At 43.0% G+C, this 26,884-nt stretch overlaps 1 protein-coding gene across 4 annotated transcripts in view; it reads left to right on the top strand.

Moving 5' to 3' along the window:
• The first annotated feature begins 16,138 nt into the window (after positions 1-16,138).
• CLIP2 (CAP-Gly domain containing linker protein 2) overlaps positions 16,139-26,884 on the top strand; it is a 132,305-nt gene continuing 121,559 nt past the window's right edge. The window contains exon 1 of one of the 4 annotated variants that reach the window (XM_073665162.1): positions 16,139-16,384. The gene's annotated coding sequence lies outside the window, so the exon portion shown is untranslated. Of the gene's footprint in view, positions 16,580-16,674; positions 17,008-26,884 lie in introns of those variants that run through there. The other 3 variants (XM_073665161.1, XM_073665164.1, XM_073665163.1) reach the window with 3 other exon arrangements.

Below are 26,884 nucleotides of genomic sequence, written 5' to 3' on the forward strand. Positions count from 1 at the left end.
AGGCCTTATCAGGGCTAGGAAACACCCGCCCAGGCAAACATTTGGGCTGTGTTCCCACGTGAGCTTTTGATGTTGCAGAATTTCCTATTATGTAACCTATTATTAGGTTATTTGCATCTTTTTAATGCCTTTTTATCGTGTTTTTTGTCTCTGGTTGGTGCATCATGCTGTAAATAAAACCGCTTTGTTTTTGATACTTCTTGGTGTTTGGCTTGAACAAACCTTTATTGACACGCTCCGGTGTGGATTACGTGCGTTTCTGGCGTTTTTTACCTGTGGATTTTCCGCATCTAATGCAAGTCTATGGAGAAACTGCACAGAAAACTCAGTGTATCTACAAGAGAAATTGACATGTTGTGGATTAGAAACACACACTGCAGGTCCGGTTACGCATACCTCCCAACTTTTGAAGAACACAAAGAGGGATCAACTATGCGGCGCAAAATTTGGCCACACCCCAATCCACGCCCATTTACCATTATCTTTCTCCCCTTGCAAGAGGAGTTGTCAGAGGGACACTGGTGGTGAGGAAAATTCAGCAGACACCGGAGACTGCAGACCCAAATCCAGGACTGTCTGCTGTATGCGGGACAGTTGGGACTAGAGATGAGCGGATGGATTCCTGGGTCTCTGGTCCAGCGTTAGGATCAGTGATACCAGGCGGCTGGATGGGAGGCCATGAATCTCTTATCTTCTGAGGCAGCGTGGTTTCATCTGTGCGTCCTGCAGATGTCCGCACCAAGCTACACAAGAACAATCTTCTCCCCCTTATTTGATGAGTTTCTGGTGCAGATGTGAAGCCGTTTTTTTAAGGTGCTTTTTATAGTACAGAAAAGCTTTGATTTTGCACTTAATGAAATATCTGTGGGGTTTTTTTTAGGCTCCACATAGAAGCGTATGAAGACGCTGCTGAACTCTGCAGTAGTGATGAGCGAGCAGGTATTGTTAACCCTTTCGGCGAGCACACCCAGGTGCTCGCAGAGTATTTTTGGCATGCTCAGCATATATGTTAGTGCCACCACGGCTGCATGTGTCACGGCATCCTGCATGTGTCACAGCTGTCTAACAGCCGCGAGACATGCAGCCGCTGCGGCTCAAACATAGATGCTGAGCACGCCGAAAATACTAGGCGAACACTCGAGCGTGCTCGCCGAAAGGGTTAATACACGCTCGCTCATCATTACTCTGCGTTTTGGAGCATTTCTCTCTAAACGCGTGAAGAAAAAAAGCGCCGCTGCATTTTTAAGCGCAGAATCAAAGTTTTTCTGTACTATTAAAAAGCGTTAAAAACTCTGCTTCATATCTGCACCGAAAACGCATCAAATAAGCGGGAAAACGCTTAAAAGAAATGCAGCAAACACAATAGTCATAGAAGATTGTTATTGCGTCGTCTTGTGTGGACACCTGCAGAAAAAAGAAGCAGAAAGAACGCAGCATTAACGCTACGTGTGAACACGGCCTCAGCCTTACAGTTTTATTATAGTTTTTATGGGTTTAATAGAGAAAAAATATCAAGTATGCCAATTTTTTTTACGTCATTCCCGTAAATAATCTGATCACTGTGTTCTGCGGGTTGTTACGATTACAGGGACACCAAATATGTCCGTGTTATTTGCTGATTTATGATGTTTATTATTTTTTACAAAACACATTAAAAATGAATTTTTTCATTATCAAATGTTTTTCTTTATTATTTTTTAGCAATTTTATAGGCTGAAAAAAATCTTTTATTCTGCTGTGTACAATGTATGTATAAAAATACATTCATTATACACAGCAGTATATTTCTATCCTAGGCAGATCCTGCAGTACAGATCAAGTAGACACAATGCTAGCAATGGTTTCACTACAGCTTGTGGCTTTGCAGGTTAAGTGTCTGGGTCAGTAATGTTTTAAGGTTGTGGGTTCAAGACCAGGGACTCACAGAAAAAAAATACATTTTTGTAATTGCTCAGAAATTTACTACTTTTATTTATAGGACCAAAAAAATAATTTTCTTCTGCTCAGTATACAGGCACCATAAAAATACATTGTTATACACAATGTATTTCTATGGACTTGTATGAGCTGCTTCTGGATTCATTGCCTGCATTGCAGACTCAAGTTAACTAAATCCTCCTATGTTCTCCATTGAGAGCTGTAGCTCAGTGGTTAGAGCTGCAGCCTCTGGACACTTGAGTTCCCTGGGCAGGTGTGGGTCACAGGAGAAAGAAGAGGTGAGTGTAATATAGTTTAATTTATTCACTGACCAGTGAGCAGCCCTGCCCCCCGAGGACAAAATACAGGACAGTTTGGAGCTATGAGTTTATGCTGCATTAAAAAGCACAAAGGGCAGGAGATTTCTATCAATCCCATCCACTTTGCTGGAACTGTAAGGCTATGTGCACACTGGGTGTTTTTTTCTGCAGCAAAACCTGATCTCTTGCCAGGTAGGTTTGTTCAGGATTTTACTTGTTTTATTGCTGCGTTTTTTTCACTGTCCTTTTGTCAGTTTATGCGTATACATACAGTTCAGTGAAAAAAAAAAATCTCATTCTATTTCATCAGGCACAAAAAACGCTGCAAAACCTGATACCTGCGCTTTTTGGTGCATTTTTTCACCACCCATTACTTCAAATGGATGAAAAATGCTCAAAGAAGTGACATGCTCTACTCTGCAAAAAAACATGCAAAGCACAAAATACTGATAAAATAAAAACCAAGCTGTGTGCATGAGATTTCTGGAATCTCATAGACTTTGCTAGTACTGTAAAACGCAGCTGAAAATTTGCATAAAAACACGCATAAAAAAAAATGCAATGTGTGAACATAGCCTAAGTTGCTGCACTTCTGACACAGGGAAAATATGCAACATCAAAAACGCACTAAGGCTATGTGCCCACGATGCAGAAATGCTCCGGATTTTTCCTGAGTGTTTCTGCATCTCCCTGGCAGAAAAAACACATGCGGATTGTACATGCGGATTGTACATGCGGATTGTACATGCTTATTGTACATGCGGATTGTACATGCGGATTGTACATGCGTTTTTCCTGCCAGGGACATGCGGAAGTGAAGCGTTCTTCACATGCATTTCCGCATGCGGGTTGACAAGCGCTTTCCAAGCGATTTTAGCATCACTTGGAAAGTGCTTGTCAACTTGGTCACACTATATAAATCCATGCAACCGCCATGGATTTATATAATGTGACCGAAAGAATGGTAAAAAATAAAAAAATAAATATCATACTTGCCTTCTGATGGCCCCCGCAGTCTTGCTTCGCTCCGTCCTGGCTGCCGGCAGATCGCGGTACACTGAAGATCGCCAGTCCTTCAGTCCACCACGATCTGCCGGCATGGGAGGACGAGCGCAGCGGGGGCCATCAGAAGGTAAATATAACATTTATTTTTTATTCTTTTTTTCACAGGTTCCATGGTACCCGGGTCCGGAGGAGAGTCTACTGTCCTCTAGACCCGGGTACCATCCGCACATTGGAACGCATGGAATGCGCATCTACATACACAGTGATGTGGAATCCAATGCAAGTCAATGGCGGCGAAAACACAGCGCTTCCGCAAAATAATTGGTAGTGCTGCGTTTTTTTCCGCAATGATAACCCGCAGCGGAAATTTCCGCAGCATGTGCACAGCACATGCAGATTATCATTGGGGAACATGACAGGCCTTCTACCTTGCGTTTTTTAAGCATTTCTGCAGCGTTTTTGCCGCTGCGGAAACGCTTAAAAAACGCATCGTGGGCACACAGCCTAAAAGCTCATGGTGGGAATATAGCTTTACAGTGTACACATAGGACATTATGCACTGACATGTGGCGCGTCTTTCCAGACCACAGCATGTCAATTTCTCCAGCTAGTCCGCATGCTTCCTTTCTCCATAGACTAATCTCTATGAGGAAAGTCCGCAGGTGAAAAAAAAAATGGCGCCGCTCATTTGTATAAAATGAGCGGAAGCCGCCGACGGCTCTTCCACAGCGTCTGGGCCGCAGGCCTGGACGCATCGTGGGCACATACCCTAAGAGGTTGGATGGCCTTGTTATAGCAGAAGATGGAGTCCCTCAAGTTTAAAGGCCCCATCTATGCTATATAAGTCTGACAGTTATTTTAGGTGAAAACAACAGCAAGCTGAAATGTTCCTTTCTTGTATCAATAGTGTGTCCTTGCTAAGAAGATAACGTGTCCTCCCTGGCCAGATGTTTCTTCTTGTAGCAATAATGTGTTCTTGCAAGAAGATAATGTGGCCTTGCTAACCAGATACATCTAATTAAATATTTTAAAGCATACAGAAACTAGCTTTTTCATTTGTTCAGCTAAACTGTATAATCGAGCCATATATGGCAAATCCGTTTCCTGCCTTCAGGGTGTATATTAGCCCTGTGTTTTGTAATAAAGTTTAGAGTATGTTTAGACACAAACATCCTGTCCTGTGTCTTCTTCTCTCCGATATCGTAATCCAAAGGATAGAAGACCCAGAATGCAGTGACGACAGCTGGCGCCTCGAACAGGGACCTTGAGTTAATCTACCCAAGGGTGCTCGACCGGTCCGAGACGTGGGACGAGTGAAGTTCTCTGTTGGTGATATATACAGCGCTGAGGTAAGAATAACTGTTATATTCTACCTAATTATATCACTGCATAGAAGAGACTCCCTCACCCCCGAGCGGTCAGCTCCCCAGGTAATTCACAGATTGTTGTCTGGCTCGGGTCCCTTTGAACCAGTAGAATCTCCCTCAGATAAATTGACAGTCCTGCCTTCTATCCTTTGGAGAATTTAAGAATGAAAGTATGGATCCAATGATTGTGGTGTGGGTGTGTCTCGTAATTGATGTTTTTGGTCTGTTTTTCTGGCTGGCGTATAAGTCCTAGAGAGGCTAGTAGTGGAATGGTTCAGAAACCTCTGTGGCCCATTGTCTAAGTGACCATTGTCTAAGTGACTGAGGAGTCTCTTCTAGGTGAGGAGAACCAAAAGAATGGGGAACCAAAATGCCAAGGAAGGCATTATAGCCAAAGACTTAGTAGTACGCAGAGAAGGGAAACAGGCACTGATTGGAATTGACAAAATATTGTGTAAAGCGGGAATGAATGAGAATGGAGAGATGAATGGAGAGAAATGGAAATCCTTCTTTAACTCCTATCATGGATGGCTGAAAGATAAGAGTCTGTTGAAGACAGTGGATGTATGGATGAATGCATGCACTTATTTTGAAGGAAAGATTGAAGAACTAGGAGACGGATGTTACAGACTGACAAAAACTGGAATGACAGATTTTCCTCCCTGTCCGCTCCCGACATCACCCCCACCCCAGTACCAGAATTCCCAGGAACCTAAATGTTGGGTTTGCCCCAGATGTGGACAGCAGAATCCCTTGACAGTAGACATCTGTGTGGCATGTGGAGGACCGAGACCCCACCCAGCTAGATTATTCCCAATGAGGACGGTAGTTGTGCCAGGAGCACCAGCAGCAGCAGCGGGGGGGATGCAGTGGTTCCAGGTCAGGAAGCTCATACAATGTTAATGTATAGACCATGGAGTCCCTCAGAGCAGTTGGCGTTGATCTCCCAGCTGCCAGATCCGTCCCAGTCCCCTATGGGTTTTGCTAGAATGATCACCACCATACAGGATACGTACCATGCCACTAGAATAGATCTGCCAGGTGTAATTAAGGGGAAATTGGCAGATGAAGCTCGGTATGACAGACTGACCGACGAAACTTATAAACAATGTGACAATAGAACGGGCCCTGATGTAGCGGAGGCTAATGATGCAGCAGCCGGGGTTCTGTACGCAAAAGCGTTGGTAAAGGCATGTAAAGACAGACAGGCAGAGAGGCAGGTTACACTAGAAGACCGGGTTCAAGGTAAGGAAGAAGACCCCAAAGATTACTTTTGGGCACTAAGGAGAACTTGGTCAGAAATGGGATTTATTCCCGAAAATAAGACTAGTGAGAGGGTATTAGCAAGTGCTTTCATGAATGGACTAAAGAAAGAGATTGCAGAGAAGGTAAAAGCAAGTAGACCAGACTGGAGATCAGTGAAAGCAGAGGATTTGGCTAGAATAGCCCAGGGGGCACAGCATGACATAGCGCAGGCAAAAAGAGCTGCCAAAATACACATAGTAGAGACGACCCCCAGAAACAACAGAGGCAGAGGACGGACTGAAGGAGGAGGACAGAAACTGTGTTACGGATGTAAAAAGCCAGGACATTTTAGAAAGAACTGTAGGACCAACCCGTATCCAAATGCTCAGAGTACGGGTCCTCCAGCTGACCAAACAACACCCCCATAGGATGAGGGTAGCTTGCACATGAACCCCCTCATCTCCTTACCCCCAACTCCCAGTTGTATAGTGCAGGTGAACCTACCAGGGGGACATGAAATCGATTTCCAAGTAGATACGGGGGCCGACAATTCAGTAATTACGCAAGGTGATTGGCCATATACTGACACTGATTTTTCACATCATGTCATTGCCACCCCCTTCAATTCCCCATCTATCCTGCTCCCTGTCACCAAGAGAATTCCCCTTTTGGGAAATGATGTGTTGTCCCAATTACAAGCACATATTGAATATCATCCCGATGGCACGGTCACCATAACCCCAGGTTTAAAACCAAGTACCCTTTGCAAAATTATGTCACTAGATATTGCCAGCATAAAGGAGACAAATGAGTTTCCCCCAATATTGGAGCAGGCTGTGCCACATGATTTTTGGGCCTCAGACAAAACAGATGTTGGTAGGTTAAGAGTTCAACCAGTAATAGTAAAATTAAAACCAGGAGCCATCTTGCCTCAACAGAAGCAGTATCCCCTTAGCTCTGCTCAGGAGAATGCCATAGCCCAGCAAGTCCAAAAATTACTACACAGAGGAGTCCTAGTCAAAACCCAGTCCCCTTGCAACACTCCCCTGTTCCCAGTAAAGAAAAAGAGCGTGCCAGGACAACCAGCCGCATATAGAATGATCCATGACCTCCGGTTGGTTAACAAAGCCACAGAACTTCTAACACCAGTTGTGCCCAACCTGCATACTCTCCTGTCACAGATACCTTCTAACTCTCTTTGCTTTTCAGTGGTCGATTTGGCAAATGCATTTTTCAGTGTACCATTACATCCTGACTGCCAGTACTTGTTTGCTTTCACACTCCAGGGTAGTCAATATACATGGACAGTGTTGCCACAGGGTGCCCAGAATTCACCCACGATGTACACTGCAAGTCTGCAGGAAATACTGGAGGGATGGTCTGAACCACATATCGTTGTTTTGCAATATGTCGATGACCTGCTCATTTGTGCCCCTTCTAGGAAACAATGTCATAGTGCAACTATATCGCTTATGTTGTTTCTCTATCACGCTGGCTGCAAGGCATCAAAAGATAAGCTTCAGTTTTGTAAATCTTCATTCACCTTTTTGGGACATTGCATTACACCAGGAGCCCGTCATTTAACAAATGCACGCAAACAAGCAGTACAGGCATTCACCGTCCCCATTAATGTTGCAGCCCTCAGAACTTTTCTTGGACTTGTTTCCTATTGCGGACAGTGGATTCATGCCGTCTCTGTTTTGATGCAGCCCCTTTATGACTGTCTTACTCCAACACCTTTTGTACTAACACCAGAGGCAATAGACTGTTTTTATTCACTCAAAAACCGTATTTTGGCCGCTCCAGCTTTGGGTATCCCTAATTATGAGCTCCCATTTACTCTGTACCTTCATGAACAAGCTGGACATGCAGCAGTAGTTTTAACTCAAACACACGGTGATAATCAGAGACCTGTTGCCTATTTTAGTGGCAGATTAGATGCGGTAGCCAGAGGTGCACCATCCTGCGTACGTGCTCTGCATGCTGTTGGACTATTACTCCACAAATCCGCAGACATTGTTCTTGACCACCCGCTCACCGTGCCAACACCTCATGATGTCTACACTATATTGAATCAAGTGCAACCCGCTAACCTCTCAGCAGCACGTCATCTCAGGTTACAATGTGCACTGTTAATGCCTCCTTTCTTTACAGAGGTGTACTACCCTGAATTCAGCAACTTTGTTACCTCTCTCGGATCTAAAGGAGGGGTCAGGTACTGTGCTATTTAAGGAAGATCCAAGAGAGGAAGTTCCTCATGACTGTGTACAAATGATGGCACAAGAAACGGCAGGTTTACCTACTGTATTTGAACATGAATTAGAAAATGCAGATTTTGAATTTTTTGTAGATGGATCCCGTCATCAGGACGATTCAGGTACTTTCCATACTGGATATGCAGTTGTCTCCCTCAATGCAGTAATCAAGGCAGATCCAATGCTCCCACACCAATCGGCTCAAGAGGCCGAACTTAGGGCCCTAACCGAGGCCTGTAAACTAGCGGAAGGTAGTATTGTTAACATTTACACAGATTCTAGGTACGCATTCGGTATATCGCATGATTTTGGTCCCATATGGAAGTCAAGAGGTTTCCTGACGGCAGCAGGACACCCCATTAAGAATGCTGATGCGGTCCAGCAGTTAATTGATGCACTACAACTACCGAAAAAAGGTAGCTGTCATAAAGGTAAGAGCACATACCAGACGCACCGATCAGGTGAGTAGAGGTAATGCGATGGCAGATGCAGCGGCAAAAACAGCAGCCTGTAAGCCGCAACAAGGGTCAACAGTACGTCAGCTAAGTGCCCCTAAAAACCCGTTTGTGTCGGTGGACATCTTATCCCAAATGCAGGCTCAGGCTCAAAAGGAGGAGGTTGATAAGTGGTTAAAGGAAGGTGCATGCCTGAATGAAGCAAATGGGGTATGGGGGAAAGGGACACGACGATGCCTTCCAAGGGCACTGTACTCAGCAGCTGCCCAGATACTACATGGGCCGACACACCAATCAAAAACGGGTGTGATGAGTGTCATGCAGAAACATTGGGTGGCACCAGGATTCTCCACCTGTATTGAAAACCTGGTACAAGGGTGCATGATATGTGCTACACATAATCAGGGTAGAGTAGTTAAAACACCACCCAAACACAGGATCAGGATCATGGGAATATGTGTTGGTCTGTATTGATTTGCTCTCAGGATGGCCAGAGGCTTTCCCGATTGCTAAAGCCACGGCTGCGGCAACCGCAAAGAAACTGCTTGCGGAGGTGGTCTGCAGGTATGGGGTACCAGAGGTAATTGAGAGTGACAGAGGTACACACTTCACTGGTGAAATAATGAATGAAGTCGTGTCAGCTCTAGAAATTCAACAAGCATTCCACACCCCATATCACCCGCAAAGTAGTGGCAAAGTGGAAAGACTGAATGGGACATTGAAATTAAAAATTCAGAAAGCTATGGCTGAGACAGTAAAACCATGGCCGGACTGTTTACCGCTTGCTCTGTTTTCAGTAAGATATACGCCTAATAGAAAGACTGGACTCTCTTCATATGAGATATTGTTTGGCAACGTACCCAGCCTAGGATGTTTCTATCCGCAAGCATTAGAAATGAACAACCATGTGCTAAGTTCCTACGTAAGGGCTTTACACAAAAGGATTAAGCAAATACATGATAATGTCTTCAGTTCTCTTCCAGATCCAGATCAAGACTCTAGCAGCCATACGCTGCAACCTGGAGACTGGGTGGTTATAAAAAGACACGTGAGGAAAAGCCTAGATCCACGGTTTGACGGACCCTTTCAAGTTCTGCTGACCACAAGCACAGCCGTTAAGCTAGAGGGAAAAGAGACCTGGATCCACGCGTCCCATTGCAAAAAGATACTAGGAGAACCAGCGGACAAAGAATGATGACATTGTTTATACTTAGCTGCATCCTTGGGACCACAGGTGCATGGACTACGTTAGGCACCATGGATGGAGATGACAATAGATTCATTAGACACCATCTTGCTCTAATCGATGGACTAAAGGAGCAAAACCAGACCATTGCTAACTGTTGGATATGTACACATGCCCCTGTGACATCCACTAGCATACCCTTTCTCGCTGTTCCAGTCTCATGGGAAGAGATAAACTTTTGGGTGAACTGTTCAGATACTTTGGCCAATAATTCCACACAGAGATTTTCCTTTCTAAATCCCGCAAATTGGTTTAAAGGTATCGGTGGGTGGTTGGCTGGTATAGTGCAAGCTATTTTACAGGTTTTGCTAATGTGCCTTGCGGTTTATTTGGTTTTTAAGCTTTTTCTAATGTGTATTCAGCGCTGTACTAAAAGAAAACATAGAGATTCGTATTGATAAATGAAGGAACAAAAGGATGGAATGTTATAGCAGAAGATGGAGTCCCTCAAGTTTAAAGGCCCCATCTATGCTATATACGTCTGACAGTTATTTTAGGTGAAAACAACAGCAAGCTGAAATGTTCCTTTCTTGTATCAATAGTGTGTCCTTGCTAAGAAGATAACGTGTCCTCCCTGGCCAGATGTTTCTTCTTGTAGCAATAATGTGTTCTTGCAAGAAGATAATGTGGCCTTGCTAACCAGATACGTCTAATTAAATATTTTAAAGCATACAGAAACTAGCTTTTTCGCTTGTTCAGCTAAACTGTATAATCGAACCATATATGGCAAATCCGTTTCCTGCCTTCAGGGTGTATATTAGCCCTGTGTTTTGTAATAAAGTTTAGAGTATGTTTAGACACAAACATCCTGTCCTGTGTCTTCTTCTCTCCGATATCGTAATCCAAAGGATAGAAGACCCAGAATGCAGTGACGACAGCCTTTTTTCTCATGTAAATGGGAGTGTAGTGGTACTTGTTAGTAAAGTGATTCCCCCTAAAGGATGGAATAATGGACGGAGACGTACATAGAGCATGGTTCAACAAAGTTTACTCACAGGAAGGCAACAAGCTTGATGGTCATAGAATGTCACATAAGGCAAGGAGTTTGATGACTTCTACAGTCTCACAAAAGGCAACTGTTTGATTTTTACAGATGTAAACACTTAGGCTCTGATTCATCAAAGCTTTTAAGCTAAAAAAGTGGCATAACAGCTTTGAAAAGTCCCAAAATTGTGTGACTTCTGGCGTTTTAATGCCAGTTTCTTCCAGCTCGACCAAAATGGGCTGTGCTGTGGTGGGATGGGGGCATGACACCACCGCTTGTCTAATTCATGACAACCTGTGGTGTTCCGTACGCCAGAAATCTCACTCCAGGACACGAAAGGAGTGAGATTTCTGGCGTGGAGCATGGAGGCGCAATTGATGAGTTTCACCCCTTCATGAATCCAGCATGCCCCCTCATCAAGACTGGCTAGAAAATCTTCATGAATCTGGGACTTGGTATTTAAAGTTCATAGATTGTAAACTTGCGAGCAGGGCTCTAACTCCTCTTGGTATGCGTTGAACTATGTGTTAGGCCTTATTCACATTTGATCTGATTTTGGCTTAGAAATACTGATACAAAATACTGGTGTGAAACCTATACAGAGAAAATCTATAATGGAAGGTTTCACCTCTTCTATGTTTGGAGCCATTCCTGGTGTTGGCTCTTAACTAATGATGAATTTGTGACTATAAACACTGATGTGCGAATAAGGCCTTAAGGTGCGTGCACACGGTCAGTAAACGCTGCGAATTGGACGCAGCACACTTGCGCTGTATGCAATCCGCAGCGGCCAGATGTTAGAGCATAGTGGATGGCATTTCAAGAAATCCCATGCCCACTATGCGTTCCTGTGCACCTGCGGCTCACCCGCGGAGACAGATATGTGGCGCGTCTTCACAGACCGCAGCATGTTAATTTCTCTTGCGGAGACGCTAGTCTCCGCAAGAGAAGTTCTGTCAGTGTAAAGTATAGGATGCAGTGAATCCGCACGTGTTCAATGAACACATGCGGATTCACCTGTGTGCAGCGTTTTGGACACAGCACAAGTATGCTGCGTTCAAAGCGCTGTCAAAAAGGATCGTGTGCACATACCCTTACTCTGTAATTATCTTGTTTGTACATGTTTGTTTCTTGTATCTTGTTTGTTTGTCTTATCTTATTTGTACATGTCGTCCCTGAATTGTGCGAAATATGTTGGTGCTATAGAAATAAAAATTATTATTATTATTAAAGTCCTCAACATTGAAATTGCAACACCAAGAAGGAAATTCTCCTGCAATTATGGAAATTGCAGGATCAATAGACATGTTAACTACTTGTGGACTGCCCATAGACTATAAACATCCTGGTAGTGCAGACATTTGATGTTCCAAAACATCAAGTCAGTCTAAGCAGCTTGCAAAGATCGTGGAGCTGTCGGGGTTGGAGCCATCTGACAGACACAGCCAGACTTTCCACAGGGGCAGTTAACAGGGTTTATTAACATGTTTACCTTCTCAATCTCTGTATATACAGCGCTGAAACAGTGCTTGTGTATATAGATGAGAAAGCAGCAGCACTGACCGATGCTTCCAACCCCCCCAATCCCTCCACCTGGTGAACATGTGATCACTGGGTGTAAGGAGGGAGTAGGGGCAGCTGGGTCCCATGAGACTCAGCTCTTCAATGCAGGCAGAAGGCTGACATTCCCCTGTAAGTATGCATAATATACAAGCCCCAGTTACATGGGATATCAGCAAAAAAAAAAAAACACTGCCATTCTGAATCGCTGTCCCACCCCCATTGAAAAAATATATCCAATATATAAAAATGTCAACAGAAAGAACTCAATTTTAAAAATGTTTGTGGCTGTCTTTTCTGGTTAGAAAAAATGCCAAGTAGAGAGGACTCGGCCGAGAGGAGACCGGAGAGGTAAGTATACAGATTTTTTTTATTTTTAACTTTTTTATTTCTTTTTTTCACCGCGTGTTAGCCGGGATGAAGAGGAATTGTTGTCTCCTCTTCATCCCGGGTACCTACCAAACGCACCGCGATTACGCTGCAAATTCGCGGCCATTGAATTTAATTGAAACGCAGCAAATCTACATATACCTGCGGGTTTGCTGCGTTTCAATGTTCCTCAATGGCCGCAAATTTGCAGCGTAATCACGGTAGAAATGGTCATACTGGGTTTTGCAACGCAATGCAAATTTGGCGCGCTAATTAGCGCATCATGTGCACAGCACATCCGAATTCACATTGCTTTGCATGGCAGACGGTTTTACAAGCATTTTTCGCGGCGTTTTCGCGGCCATAAAAACGCCGCAAAAACGCTACATAGGCACATAGCCTAATACAAACCATCAGAAGGTATTTGCATGACAATGGCCTATAAGTCAGAGGTAAACCTACAGGTGTTCCATTAACCTCATGCAACCGCTCTCAAAGGTTATCAAAGTGCAGTGAAAGACGGCAATGGAGGCTGGAATGGAAGTCTATCCTCTTCAGTGATGAGTCCCACATTGTCTCAGACACAATGATAGCTGGAGATTAGTCTAGGGACCATGTGGACAACGCCATAAAAAAGCCTTCATAAGGGAATATCACACTGGTTCTACTCTTAGGATTATGGTATGCGGTGGCATAATGCATGGTAGCATTCATCCAAGGTACTAATAGTTAGGCATTACATTGATTTGGAAACAATAGTACAGCCATTTCTCCAAAGTGTCTCATTTTTTCAACATGACAAATCCAGGCTGCAAGTTGCTTGTGGTACTGTGAGCAGTCTGTGTGCTACCATGGCCTGCAACCTCTCCGAACTTTTCTTCCATCAAGCACATCTGGGACGAAATTGGTCAGCATTTGGAAAGAGAGCTGCCAGCCACGGATCTTGATAATTTGATGCCGAAAGTGCATGTAGTGTGGAAGAACATTCCTCTGACAACCATTAATAACCTGCAATGGAGGAGCACTATCAGTGAAAGGCTGGCATAATAGGATTTCCATGAACAGGCTTAGCGTTAGCCACTCCTTCTACCAGATCCCAGAGGTGGCCCTGCCTTTGAACCCTTCTAAAGGGATCTGGACTTATAAAGGGCCTTTTGGGTTGGGTCTACATAGTAGCAGCTAGCCAGTGGAGAGGGCTGGAAGAGGATGGTCAGGAAGCCATGTCAATACCAGGAGGTCAGGGATAGGAACGATAGACAAAACACAGGCTGTAGTAAAGAAAAAAAATGTGAATCAGACAAACTGACAAGAGCTAAAAGAGCAGGACTGAACCAGAGCAAGACTGAACTATAACTGGCAACTCCCAGCAGTATACGGGGAATAACAGTTAGAGTGTGGTGCTATTCCATGGATTCCTCTGCAGCACCTTTGCCAATCTAGTACAGTTTCTGTGTTATTTTTATACTACTCAGCACACTCTCACTGTACTTTCCAAAACCCATCTTGTGGTCACCCCTCTTGGCAGCATCTCTGTCCATCTTTCTGGCATCTGTTTCCCTGTCATAGTTCTGTGACATGGGAACAGAACAAACAGCTCTATAAAATGGGAACAGATATGCCGGGAGAAGCGCAACCTGCCTGAGCAACGGTGAGAATTGGAGGTGGGCTGAGAAGACACTGTAGTGCAGTCACTGTCAATCAAGGCCAGGGATGCATGACCGCAACTACTGAGCCCATACTAGTCTTGAGTAAATGCTTCTGTAGACTAGAGGCTTAATTTTCATATATAGAGCAGTGGGTTATAACTTCATTTTGAACAAACATGTGCATATGGGTAGAATGGTGGCTCAGTGGTTAGCACTGCAGTCTTGCAGTGCCGAGGTCCTGGGTTCAAATCCCACCAAGGACAACATCTGCAAGGAGTTTGTATGTTCTCCCCATGTTTGTGTGAGTTTCCTCCCACACTCCAAAGACATGCTGATAGGGAATGTAGATTGTGAGCCCCAATGGGGACAGTGCTGATAATGTCTGTAAAATGCTATAGAATTAATGGCACTATAGTAAAATAAATAAATATGTACAGTGGATATAAAAAAAGTCTAAGGCTATGTGCCCATAATGCACAAATGCTCTGTGTTTTTCCTGAGCATTTCTGCATCTCTCTGGCAGAAGAAACGCATGCGGATTTTACATGTGTTTTTTTTGCCAGGGACAAGCGTATGTCCCGCGTTTTTCACATGCGATTTCGCATGCGGGTTGTCAAGCGATTTTAGCATCACTTTGAAAAGTGCTTGACAACTTGGTCACACTATATAAATCCATACAACCGGCATGGATTTATATAGTGTGACCAAGTTAATAGTTAAAAAGAATGGTAAAAAATAAACATTATACTCACCTTCTGATGGCCCCCGGTCTCCTTAGCGATGTGCCCTGGCTCCCCGGCAGCTCGCGATGGTCTAAAAGGACGCTTTGAAAAGTTGCAAAATTTTGTCACAACTCAGAGTTGTGCAAAAAATTTGCAACTTTTGTTGTTTTCATACCAGTTTCTCCCAGCTGTGCCAAACTGGGCAGGATGGGGACACAGCAGGAGCTTAACCTCACAGCTTGTCTAATTCATGACAAGCTGTGGCGTTCCCTACGCCAAAAATCTTATTCCAGTAAAGGGTCTTGAATGAGATTTCTAGCATGGAGCATGGAGGCGCACGCCACTTGTAAGATGCTCCAGATTCGTGAAGAGGTGCACTCCTTCATAATTCAGTAATGTTTGACTCCACCACGTCCCACCAGTCTTGATGAATTGGGGCCATTGGGTTGATTTTAATAGAATTCTGCAACCTGACAGCTTCCCTTTAAAGTGACCTGGGTGATACCCTTTATAAAAAGTATAAAAATAATAAAACAAGAGCATAATTGTGAATGATGCAAAAAAAAATCCCAAATTCTTATGAAAAAAATATTCCCCACAAACTGCAATGAACTACTGTACCCAATTTATTATATATTTTAGGAGTCAGTCCATTTTATACCGACTCCGATTTCACCAAAATGGGCTCCGACTCCACAGCCCTGCTAATACCATATCTGAATATGGAACAGAAATCAACTTCTACATAGTATCAGGAAATAAAAAAAGCTGTGCCACTTCCCTGCACATATGAATGACTGCTAGGACCCCCGTGTTCAATATGTCCACATTGTTACTAGGCTGTTATTCTCATCCTAACCAGGCATGTTCTGTGGCCATGTCTCAGCCATGCTCCCGCTACATGGCAGCACTATTCCCTTGTAGATATGACTGAGGAAATCTGAGCCTCAAAGAAATCTGCCCTCCCTCCTGGCTTTTAAAAAAAACTGCCGGTCTGGGAAACAGAAGTCTCCATTCTGTGCTGCCTCATAAAAACAGCTGGATTTCCCCTCCTCCTCCTCCTCCTGCCTGTGACTGGCGATCTCCCCTCTGCTTCCTCTTTTGTCTCATACATTCAGTAATGCAGCCTGAGTGCATGTGAGACAGCCAGGGAGGGCACAGCTCAGCCTTCAGTCATCGGAAGGGCCAGTGACTAGACACAGGGCACACTACTACAATGAATGGGATGCCGCCCAGTGCTGGCTGCTGCATGGCTTCTGCATGTGCCCTTCATCACTCCCAGGAAGGACAAGGTATGATCTGAACCCCGGCACAGTGAGCTGCTGCTGCTGCTGTCACTGCTGTGCCCACTCTGGCCACTGCTTCCTCCCCCACGTTGAGTCCTTTGCCTGCAGGGAGTGGCTGGGCTGAGGGAGCTGACTGCAGGGCTGGGCTAGGATTTACAACATCTGATACCCAGGCTTCAGTGGATGCTGACATGTCAAGAGGTAAGGGCACAATCTGCGGGCTAGTATTGACATTTCTGGGCTAGTGGGGAGGCATGGTAAGGGTGTGTAGGGGAGTTACCAGCAACTCCTTAGAGATCTGCAACAAAGGAGGCAGAATGCAGCCGGCGTGGCACCGGTGATCTGCTCCATGCTGCCTGGTAGATGTAGTGGGCAAGCTGCTGGCCAGCTAGGTGGCATCTGGGGGTCTTAATGGAATGAAGTACCATATTAGGATTTGCTCCTGCTGATGATGAGTGGATTTTTTTTTCTACTATAGAAGAACCCAAGTGACATTTTGAATTTCGGCTGGAATAAGGGAGATGTGTGGTTACAAGACAATGCATCTGTTATTGTCATTGGCAGGAAGAGTGGGGAATTTCTGACACATTGGAAGACAATCATCAGATGCGGGGAAATTAATGCCATAGGTAATGTACATAATAAAGGGATGCAAGTAGATATAGAGAGCAGATGGACTCTTAGTAGATAATGAGCTTGGTGGATGGATAGGAAAAGGCACAGATCGGCAGTCAGGTTACACTATGTGCTGCTCCAAAAAGAGAATAGATGCACTAATAGTGTAGCTCCTAGAGGACAATAGAAGGTAGAGGATACACACGATGTCAGCTGTGGAGACTGTAGTAGAACCGCAAACTATTGGCCTTTTACGACACTTCTTTGCATTTCTTGATAGAAAATGTAGCCTAGTTCATGTGGGGGTATTATGTTCTATTATGTAGTCCATCCCACTGGTGTGCAGCATTTTTCCTGTTGAGACTGGCAACATCTATGTATTTCATGGTCTTGTAATGAAGACATATGTTGTATTGCTTTATTCTGGTTGAGATTTTAATGAGAATGTCGGTAACTTTTTGACCTGTCACATATAAATCTTTCTGACAAAGCTCTGTGGGAAAACGTGGCCCATGGAATGGCTGTCTCTTGGCACGTATTCAAGCAGTTGTCATTTGCACATTTCTCTCTGAAGTTCAACAATTTCTATTTACATTTTTTATTTTCCAAACCTTTTGATCCTGTATCAAACCATAATGAGTATGGTGACACTGACTTCATAACCACCTGGGAGACTAGAACCACCCAATTGGCAAGGAGGCAACTCTCTCCTGGTCTGTTTATTTTACCCATGAGTAAGCAGATATGTCAGTGCCAACTTCCAGGGCCATTTAGATGAGGACGCCTATTAGACTGAAGGCTGCTGGGACATCCCATTTGGGAGGACCTCTTGCATGGCATATTAAACCTAATGTCAGGATGACGCTGCAGTCATACTTTTACATCCTAACTTAGAAGAATGCAGTATCAAAGATACATCAAGTTCTCGGCCTCTTACTAATGTCAATATTATATTTTCTATTAAAATTGCATTATCTTAATATCAATACATTTCTTCCCACTTAATAGCAAGTGTATAAAATACCTCATTGTGCCATGCAATGGTACTCCTCACAGCAGATCTTTGTCCTGGTCCCCAGGAGTGTGAAGGTGTGATGCCTTGGGTGATCGTCTACACAGCACAGAACTAAACATCACCAGTTTTTGGTGGAAATAGTTGCTGGGACACACAGGGGGTTATGTTGTAATTCACTTATGACGTAGGAAGGAAAATGTTTTTAAACAGTTAATTCCTTAGATTGGGAATACAGGCTGAGCTCCACAAACCGCAATAAATGGTGTAATTACTTCCTCTCTCTATACCCTTCTCAAGTGCCAAATCCAATCAAGGAAATTCAACTTTTGTTTAGCATAATGCTGCATTCTTTAGTTTATTAACGTCTGGTGTATTATCTTAAAGTGTTTTCAGTAGAAGCAGGATAAATAGAGTCGTTAGACAATGTTTACTATCACATAACTATAGGGTCCATTTCCAGACCGACCATCGGCACGATACGACCGCCGATCGGTAAACCTTTAAAAATCGGCAGTCATTGACAGCCTAACACAGGCAAACCAAAGTAAATCATGCTCTTATGCACAGATCAAGAGTTCACTCACTTTACACGATGAATGAGCGTTTTGCTTATTTATCAAGTGATTAGCAGCCTGTTTACACTGTAAGGTAACCGTGAAACGAGCCTTTTTAAGAACTCGTTCATGAATGTCATGCAAAGTAAATGCAGCTCAAGGTAGAAGATTCAGCTGACAGAAAAGAGTATATGGAGTAAAGATTTTGGGCTCGATTCATGAATCAGGAGCGTGGGATGAGTGGTGTGCACCTCTGTGAGCACCTTGCCAGAAATCCTACTCCAGTCCCTACTGGAGTAAGATTTGTGGCCTAATGAACGCCACCACTCGTCATGAATTTGAAGAGCAGCGGTTGCTGCCTCCTCGTACTGCTCCAGCTTCACCCACTTTGTCAGAGCTGTTCAAAAATGGCGTGAGAATGCCAAAAGTCGCACAATTTTAACGCAGCCTTGAGTTGCGCCATAATAAGGCAAATTTTTAAAGCTTTCTACGCTAGAATATTGGCATAGAAGCTTTAATGAATCAGGCCCTTAGAGAGTTATGATTTAAGCAATAACTACCTTTTTCCATTCAGTGATATGTTTTTCTTTCTTTGCTGGCTTGTTGTTAGTTTTTTGCTCAAAGTGTAGACTCGTCATTATTGCTTTTACACTAATATGTTAGCAATTTGCATGAATAATTTCACGTAATCTATACTAATCAAGTGGCCCAATAATTTACTTGCTGGTCTACTAGAACTTGATGTTTACTGGCACTTTCTTATTAATAATACATGTTGCTAATGGATTTACAGCATTGCCGCACTGAGATTCCTTGATCCAACCATAGTAAACACTACAGAGCACCAAACCCTACAATACAGCTATATTAAAAAAATAATTGTCACTGTTTCACTTATATCAGCAATAAGGAATTTTAGGTTTCTTGTTGAATGTAAATATTGTCATAAGATTTGAATTCAATAATAGTTGTGAATATATAATTTTTTTAAATATTTATGTATATTGTTTGCTTATAGCACTACCATATTTCACATCACTTTACTTGTATATGTCCCCATTGGGGCTCACAATCTACATTCCCTATCAGTATGTATTTAGAGTGTGGGAGGAAACCCACGCAAACAAACTTTTTTGCAGATATTGTCTTTGCTGGGATTTGAACCCAGGAACCTAGTGCTGCAAGGCTACAGATAGATGGAATGCTTATACATTGGATGGGTGCACTGATGACCTATGTAAAATCCACCCTTTCTAAAAACATGGGGCTCCAAATTCCTGTTTGTGTGAGAGCAGGATGAGCATGCTGTGTCTGCCTTCACAGGGATAAATACGAGTGTCTGAAATAGCCAGGGATGCTCACTCAGTTATTCCTAAAAGTGAGTGCAGTTATTCATTGCAATAGAGGAGAAGCTCACGCTTTCTTGTTCGTTGGCGAAGAACAGGGATTTGCCGTTTTTGTAAAAAAAAAAAAGTCTATTGATTTGATTGAATTCCGCTTCAAATGTTATCTGACCGATTTAAATATGATCACTATTTTCACAATGATTATAATGTATCTGTAGAAAAAAGAACTGAAAGACAACTCCATTATGAGATACCTTGGACCTCTCATAGGAATTAGTCACCTTAGTCTTTCTACCACTAGTTTCCGTGATGCTGGGAAATCCTGTGTATAGACATGTGTCTGTTTTTATTCAGCATGTTATGCTGTTAATTTGACCCAAAGCTACTGGATCATAAAATATTTTTAGTAGATATTATCAGTCTCAAACTTCATTTTGTTGTCAGTGTGTGAAAAACACAATTGTCTTGACACCAAGGCAGCTGTCAGTTGTGCTCTGCTCTTCTGTAAACTCACTATATTTCAGGCAGTACATTGAACTCTTCTTATCAGGGAAGATCGGACAGATATGATTTTTAGGCCAAGTTCACACTTTCAGTATTTGGTCAGTATTTTACATCAGTATTTGTAAGTCAAAACCAGGAGTGGCACAATCAGATGAAAAGTATAATAGAAACAAATCACCACTTCTGTATTTATCACCCACTCCTGGTTTTGGCTTATAAATACTGATGTGAAATACTGAGCGTGTGAATGTGGCCTTAAAAGAAGACTCTCGCTAGTATTTCATGAGAACAAATCAATTTAATGAAATTTCAGGTGAGGTGGACTAACACTTTCCAATTATTCTCTATCACAAGGTTGGTTCATCACTAACATTGGTAGCAAATCACTAAGATATGGCATTAACGCCCAAATTCTAGAACTAGGTTGGATCCTAACAATAAGCCATTATGTGTGTGACCCCTTTACTGCATCATACATTATTCTCAGAGTTTAACGTTATGTGCCACCACAAAACACTTTGGTCCTAATTGATCAAGTCCAGCATTTTTCACAGCGGTCTTGATGAGGGGATGGGGGTGGAGTGTGAGGCGCACAGCTCTTTATGATTCAGGCAAGGCATGAAGTGGCGTGCGCCTCCTGACTGAAGTAAGATTTGTGGCTTAAGGTATGCCACTGCTCGTCATGGATTTGCTGTGGGGATTGCCACGCCATTATCCAACCCCAGTGAAGTGAAAATGCCAAAAATTGCTAAATTTTTGCACAACCTGGAGTTCTTTTCAAAGCTTTTTATGCTAGTTTTCCAGCATAAAAGCTTTGATAAATCAGGTCCTTTGTCTCTTAATTTTGCTCAATTAGGATTGTGCTTTATCATGGAATGGATACAATGTGGAGAGCAGTACCTGAGTCAGGCTCATGTCATGTACAGCCCACCAGATGGTAAATCGAGTGCACCCACACTTGGGCAGCACCTTCAGTGGTCAGAGTCCTGCTAAGCATGTGCTTCTTTATCCCTCCAGATTTGTGGGTTTACCCATGGATGTGCCTCGTGTGTACTAATCTTATGCTAGTGAGGAACATTACAAGGTGTGATGAAGGTCACCGTTTCTGCCTTCTGCTGAACACTTTGTATCATTGGTCTGTTATAATAAACTTGTAATGTGGAATACATCTCTTTGTTAGAGGCAGAACTGAGTCCAAGCAGATAGACAGGCTGCATTGATGTTTGTCAATGAGAGAATGTGTTTTCCACTAAATAGGCTTTGATACAAAACTAGCGCAGCTCCGGAATGCCTCATTTGTATTCAGCGTGGATGCAGTCTGCACTACATAGTCCCAGCTGCCAGTTACACTCTCCATAGACATCTCCTATAGGGTTTCTCAATCATCCCACAGAATGCTGGTGAGGAATATTCAGTATCATTGTTTAATTCAATTGAATGAGCCCTTTTATTTGAATAAATAGAATTGGGGTGTGGATGTATATTTATATGAAAAATGGTATATTTTGTCTCTTTTTGCTTTTTTACATCATCGAACACATTCTTTTAATCTCTTCTATTAGTTCAGAGTTTGTATCCAGAACCAAAGAGAATGACTGGATATGACATCCTGCTGTAATTTTCACAGGATTGCACCACATCTGTGACTCACACATACTATAATTGTAGTTTGGGTTCTCAGACTTCCTGTTAGTGCTATCACTACTTTAAATTAAATGCATGTGTCTCATTATTTATATTTCTGGATGACAAAACTGTTTTCATTTGCTTTGCCCAAATGACAGTCTATGGCACATATAGGGTATAATAGTACATGAGGGGTTAGAAGCAATGATAAGCTATTATTTCCTGTTGAGAAAAGCCAAGGCATGTTTTCCTGGAATGCTTGAACCTTTCTAAATTTAGTTTGCAAACCAGATCCGTATGTGACAACAAAACTGTATGACTGTACCCATTATACAGCACTGTGGCAACAATGTGATTCACACAACATAAATGAATAAACTAACTATTGTATCTGGTGTCCCCAAGTTATGGTAAGTGAGACATTCAGTCATCATGATTTCTCACTATTGGTTATGTTGCCCATAGCTTGCAGGCATTCTGTTTTGGCATTATTGGAAAGTAGCACTTCATGCACTGACTTCCAGGTGGTACTCCATAGCCAACATAAAGAATCCTAGGTGTGGTGTAAAAGAAAGGGACAAAGCATTAGTCCACGCCTCTGATTAGAAAGTGGAATACAGACTACCATAGACACCCATTAGCAAAACTGCAGCCACACATCATCGCTCTAGACTAGAGATACAGTTGGAAGCATAGTTTGCAAGTTCAAAGTTAAAGGCACACTGGTTATGCAACCTGGACTGGGTTTGGGCTGGCCCACCAGAGAACCCGAGAATCCTGTGGTGGGCCCTGGCTTCTCCTTCATGAGAGTTCAGAGTGCAAACCTTGCAGCTGCTATGGGGCTCTTGAGTGGGGCAGAAAGGTGGGCCCTCAAACTCAAATCCCATGGTGGACTCAATGTTCTTCAGTCAGACACTGTACCTGGACGTGGCAGAAAGTGGAAGCAATCACCAGCTGATTCCAGATTTCTGATGAGGCAAATGGCTGAATACCCCTGAGTGACTGCAAAAGATGTGCATCAAAATTAGAAGGCAGCAGCCATTGAGGTTTCAGTTGGTACAGTAAGAAATAGCCCCCAATTCATCAAGACTGGCATTTTTCACATCGAACTTAATCAGGGGGCAGGGTGGAGTGAGAGGCTTCTGATTTTTTTAATGAATCAGGTGGAGCGCAAAGTGGCGTGCGCTTCCATATGTGTGCCTCGTGTGCTAAGATTTGTGACAGAGTGAACACTACTGCTGGTCATGAATTTGATGAGCAGTGGTTGCTATGCCCCTGTCCTGCTCCAGCTCTCTCTGACCACTTTGTCGTAGTTGTCCAAACATGATGTGAACCGTCCAAAAGCTACAAAATTTTGGCGTAACCCCTCATCATGCAAAGTATTGCAAATTTTCATAGCTTTATATGCCAGAATGCTGGTGAAAAAGCTTTAATGACTCAGAGGCCAAAAGCTTAAGGTTTCCATGACCGAACTTCAAGATGCACATCAGCTGATCCAAAGACCCAAATAAAGTTGGCTCCAATGTTCTCAAAAAAACATAAATAAGCTACAAAAGTTTTGGAATTCTGTTCTATGGAGCAATGAAACAAAACTGGAACGTTTTTGGACTACGGATCAGTTGTAAGTCTAGAGGAGGAGGAATGAAAATTGAAGAATTGTAATTGTAGCTTTATTATATACAGTTCATGTTTGAGTTCTGAGCTAAAAAATTGTAACAGTGAAAATGCTGATTACCAAGCATAGAAATTAGAATTGTATGTTCCTCTAAGTTTCTTCAATAGTCTGGCTTCATGAATGATGTTCTGCCCTATTTTCCATTATTGCTACTTACCATCTATGAATGAGCTGGACTGAACGATTTTGGGAATATGTAACTTGACTGTCTCAAAAAGACAACAGTCAGCCCTTCACAAATATAATAAAAATAAAGATTGGTTACATTGCTAGAAATAATTTCAATGGAGATGAATGGCGTCTTATTGAAATCCATATTAATACACATTAGAGATGAATGGTGTGTTATTGAAATCCATATTACCTACATAATTCTTATCGTACACATTAGACAGCTGTCTGCATATCCCCCCCCCCAAAAAAAAAATGCACGTCTCAGGAGAGTGAAATAAAGGAGATGGTGGTGTCTGGGAATGGATTATTCCTTGCAGGAACCATTGATGAAGTCCAACATGTCAAATCTTTTTTTTCACACAACATTTGTCTCTGATCTGTTTGGCTGTCCCCATACACATTAACCTCTTCCTTTCACAGCCAATTTTCATTTTCGTGCTTTTGTTCCTCCCCCTCCCCTCTTCTTCAAAGAGCCATAACTTTTTTTTTCTTTTTCCATCCACATAGCTCTATGATGGCTTACTGTTCACAAGAAGAATTGTAGTTTTGAATTACATCATTCGTTTTGACATTCAATTTACTAGAAAAACAGAAACAAAATTGAAAGTAAATTGAAATTGTGGGAACAAATTTTTTTGGGGGGGGGGATTTTGTTTTTATGGGGTGCATTCTGTGGTAAAACATATTCTGAACCATGATTCATTACGATTATGGTGATACTAAACTTATACAGATTTTTTTTTATCTAAGTGTAGAAAATGTTTTTTTGAAGTTTGTATTAAAAAATTGTTTTGGCTAGTGTTTATATTTCCGAGATCCATAACGATGTTTATTTTTCAATCAATTGAGGTGAGGGAGCGTGGTCTGCTCCGTGCTAGTAGCCCTGCAGTGAAGGAGACATTATCAGGGGGCTGACTGCTACTAGAAGTCGGAGAGACATGCCATGCACCCGCCACACCTCCTCACCTCGGACTACAAACAGGGAGACATTAATCAGGGGGCTGGTGTGACAGCAGCTGCTTTTCACTGCTCACCACTCTGTTTGTGACATTACAGCAGTGTGCAGGTCCATGATGTTATCAGCCAGTCTCCTGATAATAGCTGTTTCTCTGCATAGACCAGGGGGCATGTCCACACCCCCACTTCTCGGGGTGGCTGTTACTCACAGGGGGGAACTGAACACTCGTGTGTGAAATATTGCTTCAGACAGGAGGGTAGAGCAGTGAGGAGCAGCTCCTCTCACATGGAATAAGTTTTATAAAGGTGAACTGGGCATCTCATCTTTATAGTTTATTAGGGTAGGGACAGTACATTTTTTTATCTCACTGGAGGTCCAATTCAATTTTTCCATATTGTATATATACAGCGGTGTGAAAAAGTGTGTACCTCCTTCCTGATTTCTTATTCTTTTGCATGTTTGTCACACTTAAATGTTTCAGAACACAAAACAAATTTAAATATTAGACAAAGATAGCACATTCAAACACAGAATGCAGTTTTTGAATGAAGGTCTTTATTATTAAGGGAAAAAACATCCAAACTTACAGGAACCTGTGTGAAAAAGTGATTGCCCCCAAACCTAATAACTGGTTCAGCCATGTATTTATCGAAAAGGCGCCAACAACTTTTCTACGCGGTTAGTAATGTTATAGACGCCCTCCATTACTAACCTGGGCTTCACATCAGCTACCAATACAAGGTTGACGTGAACCCCAACCCCATTACCCCACTCGCTACCGCTACAGTGGCAGTGGAAAGAGAGGAGGCTAAGCGCCAGATTTGGCGCATCTTATGGATGCGCCATTTCTAGGACTGCTGAGGGGTGATATTAATAGCTGCTGAAGGGGCTAGTATCCATGGCCCCTTCCCTGGCTAGTAATATCAGCCCGCAGCTGTCTGTTTAGCCTTTTCTGGTTAGATTTTATAGCTGGACCCTATGTCACTTTTTTTCTGGGGTCCCCCTGTATCTAGCCAGTAAAGGCTAAACAAACAGCTGTGGGCTGATATTAATAGGGAACATTGTTGGCTAATGGCCCCTTCCCCGGCTACTAACATCAGCCCCCAGCGGTGGGCTTTCCCTCTGCTGGTTATAAAAATTATGTGGGAGCTCACGCCATTTTTTTATTTTATTTTAGGATCTGTGCCCACGATCCGGACGTAGCAGCGCTTTGGACGCAACATATTTTTTGCTGCGTCCAAAACGCGTTCTATTGAACGCAGGTAAATCCACATGTGTTCACTGAACCATGCGGATTTACCGCATTCTATACTTTCTAGTGGTCAAATTTCTGTTGCGGAGACTAGCGACTCTGCAAGAGAATTTGACATGCTGCGGTCCTGAATGACACGCTGCATTTCCGTGTCCGTGGGTGAGTTGCACGCATAGTGGACATGGGATGTCTAGAGATCCCATCCACTATGCTGTAACATCTGGACGCCGCGGGTTTGACGCTGTATAAACACACAGCATCAAACCTGCAGCGGATCCTGACCGTGGCCATATACCCAAACTCACCCGCAGCATGTCAATTTCTGTAGCGGACAGGCCAGTCTCCACTGCAGATTTTGACCCATTGAAGTGTCATTATATGCGGGGGATTCACATGTACCGACAAAAAAAAGTGCGGCATTAGAACACAGCGTTTTGGACATAGAAAAAATATGCTACGTCCAAATCGCTGCATCTTGCTGTTCGTTGGGACGTAGTGGCTAACGAAACAGCTGTGAGCTGTTATTAATGGCCAGTGACCATGTTTGCATAGTGGCACCTTCCTAGGCTAAAAATAGCAGCTCACAGCTGCCGCATAAATTACATGAATGGGAATGCTAATGACATGAATAGAAATGCTAATGAAGATAGGATGAATGGGATCAGCTGACACCTAGCTCTTTTGTTTGGTGATGACAAGGTGTCAATCACACCCTTTCATCACCAAAGTAAAGGAAAGAGTTAAATAAACACACAGACAGACTAAACACTTTATTTGAAATACAACA

This window comes from Phyllobates terribilis, unplaced genomic scaffold (assembly GCF_046119375.1).
Source record: "Phyllobates terribilis strain yellow unplaced genomic scaffold, ASM4611937v1 Scaffold_2__4_contigs__length_985480577, whole genome shotgun sequence".
NCBI lineage: Eukaryota > Metazoa > Chordata > Amphibia > Anura > Dendrobatidae > Phyllobates > Phyllobates terribilis.